The sequence below is a fragment of the Chanos chanos genome, chromosome 15 (genome assembly GCF_902362185.1).
Source record: "Chanos chanos chromosome 15, fChaCha1.1, whole genome shotgun sequence".
Lineage (NCBI taxonomy): Eukaryota > Metazoa > Chordata > Actinopteri > Gonorynchiformes > Chanidae > Chanos > Chanos chanos.
In genome coordinates, this window is record NC_044509.1 from 3,163,970 (window position 1) to 3,175,042 (window position 11,073).

General features: G+C 40.5%; 1 non-coding gene and 1 pseudogene across 1 annotated transcript; one reads left to right on the forward strand and one right to left on the reverse strand.

The window, feature by feature from the left end:
• The first annotated feature begins 3,777 nt into the window (after positions 1-3,777).
• Positions 3,778-3,896, forward strand: LOC115829037 (5S ribosomal RNA). The gene has a single exon (XR_004025970.1). It is a non-coding gene; the product is annotated as a 5S ribosomal RNA (ribosomal RNA).
• Positions 3,897-9,377: 5,481 nt separating this feature from the next.
• Positions 9,378-9,496, reverse strand: LOC115829041 (uncharacterized; annotated as a pseudogene).
• Between the last annotated feature and the right edge of the window lie 1,577 nt (positions 9,497-11,073).

Here is an 11,073-nt window from a genome sequence, read left to right on the forward strand (position 1 = left end):
CACTATAGCTGAGATGGGTGAAAAAGCCACTCTTTCTATTGCCAGATGGTGGCGCTATACCAGGGTGTCACTCTGGGCATGTGGATATCGTCATAACCATCATAACCAATGACCTGTGAAGTTTCAAGCAAAGCAAGGAGAATTTATGACACATTGCTGTCGTGCGTGGCAAGACTTACAAATTCATCATTTCACCATTTCAACACCTTGCAAGATATCAAAAATCCCTCAGCAATTTAAAATCTGCAACATCTTGACATCATACATAGCAGATTTGACATGGATCCAATAAACCGTCCAGGAGGAGTATGTCAAAATGTAGCGTGTGTCAAAACGCACAAGATCCAAAATAACTCCCTCTCTGTTGGCAAGGGCTCATACAATGTAAATGCACATTTGTTCGTCTCGGGGAGACCCACATGACTACAAAATTTGGTGCATGTAGGTGAAACTACATGCCGGGCACAAGACTCAATGCCATATGGGGGCGCTATGAAGTCCCCCGGGCCACACCTGGGGCCAAGCTTCCGTCTCTGAGTAACTGTCTAAATTTATACTTCTATAATAAGGTATACTTCTGCTGCCTGTTGCCGTCTGTCTGCTCTAAACATGCACGCACAGAAAGAGAGACACAGACAGAGACAGAGTCAGAGAGATAGAGTCAGAAAGAGAATACCAAATGAAAGTCACCCAGATTGCTCAGAAAAAGAGATACCACTGTGCATCTAGGTGGGTACAAATGCTTGTCGCTGGGGCAGTACCATTCTGAAGTACCATAATGTACCCATCTAAGTGAGTACTTTTTTCTACCCTAGTCATTTGTACCCATTAAGGAACACTTTGGAACCTCCAATGACCATAATCTATCTCTATATAGTAGTACCAAGTTGTACCCTTAAAAAAGTACCAATCTGTCCTTTAAAGGGTACAAAACCGGTGACAAATTGAGGTGGCAAAAGTATACCTCAAATATATGCACTACCAAAAACTATATTCAACACTTTTATTCAGCAAGTTACAAAAAACACTTTTTGTTAAAAATGTTAAAAATATACAAAAACACATACAGTACATCACATACAGTTAAGCCCAAAATTATTCATAACCATGCCGAATTTCGATTTAAATACATTTGCTACAAATTTGGTACGGGTATGAATAATTTGGGGCTTAACTGAAAATACAAGTTTGTCAGATAAAAATATGTAAAACAGCTCATGTACAAAAATCATTGTCATTAAAACCAATTGAATACATATCCAGAGCCTGATGGTCTAACCCATCTCCTGGATTTAACAACGCCCACTCTTTGTCAAAGTTGACACGGTATGCACGGAAATGATTGTCAAAAAACAGAAGACCCAACATTTTTCCACATAGAACCCATACAGTGTCAATACTGAGTATGTATTTAACCCTCCAAAATTATGGAACTTTTTCAGTATGCACATGACCAATAACAAAAACATCATTAAGAGCATACTTAACATTGTTAGCAGATAAGCATGAAACACGCTGAAGCACCTTTCCCTCAAACTGCACATCTCTAAGGCTGTCATGTGCTTTCAGGGTATTCTGTAGGTCTACGGGTAGTGATGAACACGGTGTGCTTATACATTTGCTACAAGACTTTTCAGATTCACCAAAGAAACTTGAAGAAAACTCCCAACACTGCTTCAACTGATGATGACTACTGAGAGACTTAGCAATATTTACAAAACTCCTACATTTGCTATATCCTTAAAATATCAGCGTTTACTTTCAAATCTCATACACCACAAGGAACAAAGAGGAGCATACATTAAAATTAGTCTGGAATAGTGTATTAAATAATGATATTTAGGTGTTATTACGTTTCCAAAAACTGCAGTCATCTCAGTCAGGAATTCATGCACAAGTATTTTCAAAGTCGCAAGGTCATCTTTTTTCACTTGTGAAGCCAGACCAATATCTACAATTTCTTGGCGGGGCAAGTACTCATGGCAGTATGCACTACCAGGAGGAACACAGTGGGCCATTAAAACAGGCAACAGTCTGAACAGGAACCATTTCTGGCAAGCTGAACCAACAACAGAAGAATTTTGACAAATATTTGCAGTTAATGGCACTGGCTTGTTCGCTTTGTCATTTTTCCCAATGCACAAGTGTTTCAGTTCATCATGGATCTCTTGAATAGTTCTATGCTTTTGTTTATGAGCTTCACAGATTTACTAATCTCATTACAAGAGGTAAGATTTGCAAGGGTGAAAGTTTTCCGTAAACACTTAGTACACTGGTGCGCTGGTGGCATAATGTTCAGCATAGGAGGTTAATAACACGAGTCACAGGTGTTGACAGTTTGTCTCCATTCTCCACTATTTGAGCAACGCTCCTCTGGAGGAAGGTCATAGTGTTTTTCAGATGGGCAGGGTATTCCATATTGAATACAAAATACATACAAAAGGCTGCGATGAAGGCCTCATCAACTCCAGTACAAGACCACACCTCAACTCCTTCGACTTTGATCTTTGCCGCCAATGGTGGTCTTTCAATCCTGGTCGCTCAGCTGAATGGTAGGGTAGGGTGTGGTTGGCTCACCCTAACAAGAGGGAGTAGAGGAAGAAACATGATTATACTTATTATGAAAAACGATCAGGAGCAGTAGCAATGTACAACCTTGACCACATCTGATGTGTGTCTGAGGCACTGGTTACCTACCTCTCCAAGAATAATTACATTTTCAGTCTTCTCCTTGAAGATGGGAGGCAGGAGGAAAAATTCACCCCTGAAGTCAATGGCTTAAAGAAACAGAATTATTAGTTTAATCTTGGTCAGTTACAACTGTCTTGGAACACCATAATTTTATTGTTATGTTGAGGTAATCACTACCTGTATGCTCCTCTGCCAGGGAATCCTCTCTTGCCTCCATGTACAATTTTCTAAGTGGCAATGTGTCCTTGACCAAATTTAGAAGCTTAGGAAGCACAGCTGTAAAATTCTCCCGGATGCGCTGATACACAGGGATTGCTGTAGGGTGAATGCGGTCCACCTCAGCAAAAAGCCGATTGAAAAAAGAGAAAACAATTACAATATTTCTGTGCTGGAATTCACAGTTTAGTGTGTCAGCAGAAAGACCAGAGATCACGGGAGATGAATGCTCTGGAAAGACAAGAGGAACACCAAATCCACCCCCTTCAAACCTCTAGCAGCCAAATTTCGACTTACTTTCTTCAAAAGGTCCTCAACAGAAATTCCCTCCCTAAAAGATAAAAAACATAAAACATGACACCCATCAAACACACTATATGGGGGCAAGTCTTGCAAAGTTTTACAGGACACAATAAAAAGATATCCTCTACAAAACAAACAGACCCCTTTGTAAGCGTTCAACCACTCGAGGATGGCCAACTCAGTTTTCAGACAAAAGATCAGCCGCACAGGAACAAACACACAATTTTAATACTTTCACTACTACAGAGTATTGTCCAATCTCCAATCAATATTTTGTGTAATTGAATACAATGAAAAAGGCCAACACGAAATGGTAAAAAAATGAATGTAGCTAGCTTACTGATGGTGCCTTTGCCCGTTTATGACACACATCTGACGATCCATCCATGACCTTGGACTTCATTGACTGGCCAAACTTCTCTTTGTACCTTCTAACTGCCATGTCATCCACAAGCGGTGCACGTTCTGTTGTAGTTTTCTCTTGAGTCTAAAAGCGAGGCAGGAGTCGTAAGGCAAACAGGGAGCCTGTGCTCACCTTGAAATAGCGCTTGTGCCACCACTGCATTCGCTTACGGCCACACCACCCTGAGCACGCCCGATCTCGTCTGATCTCGGAAGCTAAGCAGGGTCGGGCCTGGTTAGTACTTGGATGGGAGACCGCCTGGGAATACCAGGTGCTGTAAGCTTTTCTCTCTCTTTAACATATGACAAGACCAAAGGCTAACCATCTGAAATCAACAGACCATAAATAAGTCACGTCAACAACCATATATAACATTAGAGCGGTGTACACACGCTGTTAGTCAACAGCTCATGTCAATTACTTAAATAATATTGTGTTGTTTCATGCAGTTTAAATTTTCTATTTGTAGTTAGGCCAAAGCAAAGCTCTCTAAATGAAGTAAAACCCTATTGGTTGAACGAAAAAGATCATTTTCGGCCTTCTGAAGTCTGGTGACACTTACATTGTGTACTGTGCCGTCATCGCATACAAAGTTCCGACAGTTGTGTGGTTCTTTGGCATCCAGCTGGCGCTGCACATCATCTGGGAAATGTGGAACGGAAATAATGGCTGGAAGTGTTTGACAGGCTGACTCCACACTTCAAAGTAGCAAAAGTCATCTGATTTCACATACTGGAAAACCAATATCACAAAAAAGACAATACTGTTGGGATTTAGATGGATCAGTATAGTGAGGATTATGAAATACATAACGTGCAGCCTCATTAAAATGAAATCAGGCTACACTGCCCAGCTAATAATTCAGCAAACCAAGTGATAAACTAATGAAATCTGGCACCCATTAAGTACTCTGCATTTAGTAACTGAACAGAATATTCAACCCCTACTTTTCATTTGTTGAGGAGGCAGGAGCTTCAACTGATTGCTGAGGCAGAAGTTCCACATCTGATGTCACCACTTTCACACTGAGGGTTACCTCTTTGTAACGATCCACAAAATCTCGGAACTTTCATTGCTTTTTGAATGATTTGTCGAAGAGATAAGCAATCACAGCTTCGGTAAGGCCACAGTCCACTGTCTCTCCATCATTATCTAAAACACATCGCAATGGAGAATCAGTACATCATGAAAGTGTTCAGGTCACACAATTGTTCTCATAATTGAGTGGTAAGACGGTGTTGCAGTTCTGGCGCTGTTTCTACTTCCTGTTAATATTCGTCTTTTCTCATTATGATTATCCCCGTCGTTTTTGCAGCCCTTTCTACTCTCGCAGTTTTCACGCTATCGATTCAATGACAGAACACAGGCGTCTGTTTAAGTCACGCGCAACATAACGGAAAAAACGTATTTCCCTACTTGTTCGCATTATAAATATATTAATTACCTAAGTAGTGTGCTTGTATATAGCTAACTGATCGGTCCATTCGTCTTTTTTCCCTGCCGTTTTCAATCGCTTATCTTACCACTGGAGATGAAGGGGAAAGTTTTAGGTCTCCAATGGTACGACGAAGGATTGCAGGAGCGGGAGTTAGTTTGGTTCAACGATCTTTTCACTTCAATTGGTCATTTGATCATATCAGTTGATCTTGATCTTATTAAGACTTACAGTACAAGCCTGTTATGAAATCGTATTAAAAAGCTGGCGCTGTGGCTCATTTTTCTAGCTGAAATGCATCTCTGGTTTTAACAGGTTGCCTAACAACGGCTGTCGACTCAGAACCACAGTATTAGCTTGAACTACTAGCTACATAGGCTACAAATTTAGAGTCAGAACACAAGCCAATCTTTCATAATCTGTCACTTCAAAATGTTAAATAGACTTGTATCAATATCAACGATCAATTTATTAGCAAGACATGATAACGTAAGCTACTTAATGATGGTAACCTTAGCGAAACCCGTAGCTAACGGTAGCATGCAATCGAGCTAATGAAAGCGAGCTAATCCATTTTGAAAGCCAAATTGCTCATATTAAGATTTCATCTGTTCACCCAGTAAACACTTACCTTTGAATTTTTGCACTTCCTCCTCCGTAATGTCAACTCCTGCATCCATTTTGAATTTTTCTATCAATTCTTCTGTCGTCCACTTGACATTCCCAGGCGGTCTCCCATCCTAGTACTAACCAAGCACGACCCTGCGAAGCCTCCGAGATCGGGCGTCCTCAGGGTGGTATGGCCGTAAGCGGGTGCTGCAGCGGCAGAAGCGCTATTTGAAGGTGAGCAAAGGCTCCCCGTTTACCTTCCGACTTCTTCCTCGCTCGGTGTACTCACCGCCACCAATACACGCGGCCAAATACAAGCATTTACCGGCGACACCGCACCTGACTTACGTTGCCACACTATGATGTCACAGAGCACCTGCGGGGCTGCAACAACTTCTTCAAAGCACACACTGCACTTGACCGTCTTCACATACCTTTTTTCTCCCTTTTTGGCCCCTTCTCTCAATGCAATAACATCTCTCCCCACTCTCTCAATAAAATGACAATTTATCTCGCTCCTTCACTCATTCCTCTTCTTTGTCAGCGCAAACGACCCCATCCAACTCCTCCAGCGGGACTGAGCAGCGTTTAGCCTAACACGTAATATTGCAACACAGTGTAATAGAGCATCACGTGACAAAACATTTGGGGGGTGGGGGGGGTGGGGGGGGGGAGAGAAATAAAGTGAAAAAAAGACGAGTATTTTTTCAAGCTAAGAAAGTGCGTCCGTGTTACATGTATACTTCTGCAGCCTGTTTCTGTCTGTCTGTTCTAAACACGCACGCACGCGCCTATTTTTTTGTCTTTATTAATACAAAAATCCATCCCATTACTAACATTTTCAAGAAACATTCTTTCAGAAAAAAACATTACATTATTAACATAGGTATATGCAACAAACTTTTAAAACTCTATTTAAATATGATTTTTTTGAAGTCTCCGTGTAATTTCCAACTTCAGTGTTCTCATTTGTCATCCATTACCCTTCCCATTCAGAAGAACGCATTCAAAATCGTCTGTACGTATACAACAATATAATGTATGGTAAATACAAGGCTATAAACATTTAAAACTATAAATACAAACACCCAAATTAATTAAATGCAATCGTGTAAAATTAAAGTAAAACCGTTCCAGGAACTGTCAATATATGGACTGCCATATCCAAACAATTCATCAAACATCTCAGGTTGATCCGTCATAATAAAATAATCATACAACACTTGGAGGAAAAGAGTCGGTTTCTGATGATAAAAGCTACACATGCTGAGTTCTTGTTTTCCTACACCACACAGTGTATCTCGCAACTGCCAGAAAACAAATCAGTGCACGCCTGTTTCCCATTTTACCCCTATACCCAAACAGAAATTCTGTTCCCCACACAGGCTGTGTCACACTATGACCACACAGGAAACCTCCTACAATCTCTCATTTCTAAATGAAAACACTCAAGATCTTTGCATTTAAGAAACATGTGCAATGTTCATTCGTCTTCAGCCATACACAATTTTCATTGAGCATCTTCAGTCATTCCAATTTTATACAGCCTCATTTCATTAAACACTCAATTGTGTCTTAAAAGGATGTCAACATTTTCAAGACTTTAAATTGTCATCGCACGTCTTTCCATATTTCATTAATACCGAGCTCCGGAAACAGTCTTGCCCAGTCGTCGTTAGCTTTAGGCTTCATGAATGCCGCGTGTCTTAAAACAGAATAAAACACTTTTAGAGCACGTGCGGACAACAGGACGTTTTCCTTCTCTGTTTACAAATACATTTCTGATATTTCCGTATCGTTCTGCTCTTCATACCCATCAACCATTTTTATCCAGTCATCAGGGATTGCCTCTTTTAATTTGTCACATTTTCCCCCACCGTTATTTTGCTTTCCACTTCATCCATTTTAACCAGTGCGTCTACGATTGTTTGAGCTGGGAAAAACCCAGGTATCACTTCGAATAAAATGTCCTTAACTTGTCCTTACACCCGCTTCATACCAGTTTTTAAAACACATCATTTGCCCATTAAAAGCGATTCTCGGAATTAAAAATAACGATTGTTCTAAAACCTGTCCCCCCCAGTTGGCTCAAAATGTACATGCTTTAAAAAGTCACTCCAAGATCTTAGTATTTCCCTGTAAAATTCTGGCATCCTCGTTCTCATATGTTCTTTCGTCTTCATACACAAAATTGAGAGCCCCAACCCACACTGTCGTCTGTTTCTTATGAAGTGTGTCATTGTTGTCCTCAAACTCTGTTTTCCAACATTTGAAAATCTTTTAACCGTTTTAACCCTTGGTCCTTTCAGCCTTATGTAAGAATTCAATAAACCAAGCCCCCCCTCCTCCACTCTCCCGATCAGTGTATCATAGTCAATCCTAGACGGTTTACCGTCCCATAACAAATCCAAAACACATCTTTTTATTATATTTTTTAATCACCCACAGAGGTAAACTGATGACGCTTAAAACATACCACATACTTGCTAAAAACAAAGAATTAAGCACTAAAACGTTTCACCTCACCTTTAAGTTTCTCCTTTTCCAAAAAATTAGTCTTTTCTCCATTCCCTTTACAACTTATTCCCATATCATGGCTCTGTCCCTTATCTCGTCAAGCACAATGCGTATGCCCAATGTTTTAAGACTATTAATGCTTTCTTTAAAAGGAATTTCGTTAGGCAACACACTTACGTTTCCCACCCGCATGTATTCCGTTTTTTCCTTGTTTATGTGTGCTCCTGATCCATCACAATATTCCTCTCGTACCCTCAGGGCTTTTCTCACACTCTCTTCATCCCTTAAGATCAGCGTTATGTCATTAGCATATTGGAATATTTTATTTTATTCGTCTGAGTCTTCAACCCGTATGCCTCTTATCTTGTTGTCCGCACTAAGTGCCAAGCCTAGCGGCTCGGCCACGATGGAGTAAAGCAGTGCAGACAACGGACACTCCTGTCTCATTGAACGCGTAATTGGAATAATGTCAGATAAAAATTCATTGCACTTCACCAAACTAACAATATCAGAGTAGAGACATTTCAAATACTTTAAAAAGTATTCCCCAAAACCAAATTTCTTTCAAATATCAAATAAATATTGATGCTCAACTCAAACCCTTTTTCGAAGTCCAGGCTGATCAGATATCCACTTTTCTGTTCGTGTTGCACGTACCACACTGTGTCGCTTATATTTAATGCGGTGTCTGAGATGTCTTTTCCCAGAACCGAGTACGCTTGGCTGGTCGTTAGAATGTTTGGAAGCACTTTCTTTAACCTATTTGCCACTTTCGCCAATATTTTACAATCCGTGTTCAGCATACTAAGGAGTCTGTCATTCTAAAAATCTGGGGTATCTCCTTTTTTCTTAAATACTATTTCAAACATTCCTCTTTTCATGGTAGAGCTCAACTCTCCTACATAAATAATGTCGCTAAAACCCCCAAATAAGACAAGGACTAAAACATTTCTACAAGCCTTATAAAATCCACTCGGCACACCATCTAGCCATCATTTCTTTCCAAACTAAGAAACTGCTTCCATGCTACAGGTAGGCTATACTTCTGCAGCCTGTTGCCGTCTGTCTGCTCTAAACACTCACGCACGCACAGCGACACAGTCGTCGGACAGTCAGGGGGAGAGAGAGAGAGAGAGTACGAAATGGAAGTCACCCAGATTGCCAGCAGAGAGACGAAGACAGGGAACAGAGAGAAAAAAGGAAAGCTTACAGTACTTGGTATTCCCAGGCGGTCTCCCATCCAAACACTAACCAGGCCCGACCCTGCGAAGCTTCCGAGATCGGACGACATCGGGCGTGCTCAGGGTGATATGGCCGTAAACGAGTGCTGCAGCGGCAGAAGCGCTATTTAAGGCTGAACAAAGGCTCCGCCGTTTGCCCTCCGACTCCTTCCTCGCTCGGTGTGCTCACCGCCACCAATACACGCGAACAAATACAAACATTTACCGGCGACACCGCACCTGACTTACGTTGCCACGCTATGATGTCACAGAGCACCTGCACGGCCGCAACAACTTCTTCAAAGCACACACTGCACTTGACCGTCTTCACATACCTTTTTCTCTCTCAGTAAAATAACATCTCTCTCCACTCTCTCAATGAAATGACAATTTATCGCGTCCCTTCATTCTTTCCTCTTCTTTCTCAGCGCAAACGACCCCATCCAACTCCTCCAACAGGACTGAGCATCATATAACACTTCATATTGCAACACAGTGTAATACAGCATCATGGAACACAACAAATAGACTTTGGACCATAAACCCTGCTTCCCTTTTAATTTAATACTGAAATAGTGTTGCGTTCAAAAACAAATTAGACATTTATGCCTATTTTAATGAAATAGATTATGTACTGTAATATTTATTTACATTTTCTTGCATTTTTCAATAAAAGAACCCCTGTCCTTTGGGCTCACTGTCATTTCCACCACACTGTACAAAACAGAATTCTGGGATCATATTTTAAGTTTTCGTGTTTGCATACTCGGTAACCATAGCAACAGCTACTCAACAGGAGAACACATGGCTCGGGAAAACTGTGACCTCCATAGGGGGTGATAAAAAGAGGAAAAATCAAGGTAAATATGATTTAAATTAAGAGTATGTTTCTTGGGTGTCATTTCCAAAAAGCTCATATTTCATATGAATGTAAAAACAACTGGAACAATTTCATTTAATATTGTGTATTTTGTGCATACTTAATGCTAACTCTAAAACTGACATTAGCAGCCTAATACTGTATATCATGAGATTTTAAAAGAAATCTGACAAAATGTCATTTCCACGTCAGGAAACGATGATTTGCTCTGAATGTTAGAGTGAAATATATATTATTTAACAAAATCATCACAGCCACTATCAAGAAGTGTTTCTGCACAGAATGGAGAAATAAACCATAGCAATGTATTTTTATAAAAAAAATGTTAGATGCTAAATGCTAAAATTTTCCAGACCAAAATGGACCATAGTTGAAGAATTACCCTTCAACCAGTTCAACCAAAACTGCGTGAAAACACCGAACAGGTGTAACCCCCACAAAAATGATCATTATTTATTTCTCCAGCATCCCCCACCCCCCTCCCCCCCAAACAAACCACTACCTCCACTTAAGCTAAAGGCTGACCAACTAACTCTACTTTTTTGGTAGAGTCGTGCAACATGCAATAGCATATTCGCCTGTAGATCGACCCCCAGTGGTCAAATTCATGCAAGCAAAACTGCATGATCCGCCGTTTGTAACGAAAGCAGACGGTCATTTCTGCGTCAGTGTTTTCGTGATTTTAACTTAATTAGTGTTAATATCATACTTTCAACTGCAAAATAAACTGTCGCTATATTATAAACTTATAACGAATTTATAACGAAGTTACGCGATTCGGTCATGTGACAGTCATGTG